Source organism: Calidris pugnax, unplaced genomic scaffold (assembly GCF_001431845.1).
Source record: "Calidris pugnax isolate Ruff unplaced genomic scaffold, ASM143184v1 scaffold247, whole genome shotgun sequence".
NCBI classification, from domain to species: Eukaryota; Metazoa; Chordata; class Aves; order Charadriiformes; family Scolopacidae; genus Calidris; species Calidris pugnax.
Window position 1 is genome coordinate 2,114,387 of NW_015090980.1, and position 1,023 is coordinate 2,115,409.

The window sequence follows — 1,023 nt, forward strand, 5'->3', positions numbered from 1 at the left end:
GCCTGATGTTCTATGCAACGAAATAACACGACTCCAGAACAAGACCTGTGAATAGCTGATCCGTTCAATGTCGCGCCCAAGGGTTTCATCGCCAACGCCTGCCGCCCAGCCGACCCGGCGACTACTCTCTTTATCGACCGACCACCCGTGCGTATGAATTCGTGGCATGTTCGACCCACGGAGGGCCACTTTGCCAAAGGGCAGCCCTAAGCGCCCGTGACCGTCTGTCCCGTCGTAGAGCATGGCTTGCTCCTTCTCTGCACGGTTCCACCCGCCTTTCAGTGCTTGCTGTTCTTTGCCTGGACTTTTTTCTTTTGGTTTTTTTTTGGTTTTTTTTTTCTTTTCCATCAGTCCATCGCTGTACTGAAAGCTCTTAGCAGATTTATGCACTCGTTATCGAGGACCCGGTCGCCGTGGGAAGCCCACGCTCCGTGGCAGCTCCCTCCTCCCTGGCGGGGAGCTCTGCCAGCGCCCAAGGCTGGGGGAAGAGGCTGGTGGTGGCTGTGGGACTTGGGGGGGGGGAGAACGTGGGGCAGCCCCACGGAGGAGAGCCTCAGCCCTGCACCCACCTGCCACCTCTCCCACCGATGACAAGCGCATCGCCTCCTCGGGCCCCCCCGGCCCCTCCGCCGCTCCTCGCGCTGTAAATACGTGTACAGTGTGTACATCGCACGCGGGACCGAGACCCTCCCCACACCGGGGCCCGTCTCGCCCCCCTGCCCCGAGCACATCCGCCACCTCGTCTCTCTGCCCACCGGGGAGCAGGGGGGCCCCTAGCCCACCCCACAGGGCTGGGCACCCCCCAGTCCCCATGGTGGCAGTCTGCCGGCCGGGGTGGGGTTCCAGCGGGAAGTGCGATGCCAGGCGCGCTCCCTCTGAACATTGTGACGGTGTGCGTGTCTGCTGTGCTCTGTGCCACCCGTAGTGACCCCCGTACCGTGCCGTACCGTGCCGTACCGTGCCGTTACCGCCCCGCCGCTGTGTCGTGACTCCCTCCCAGAAGCTGCCCCCCCCCCCCCCCCC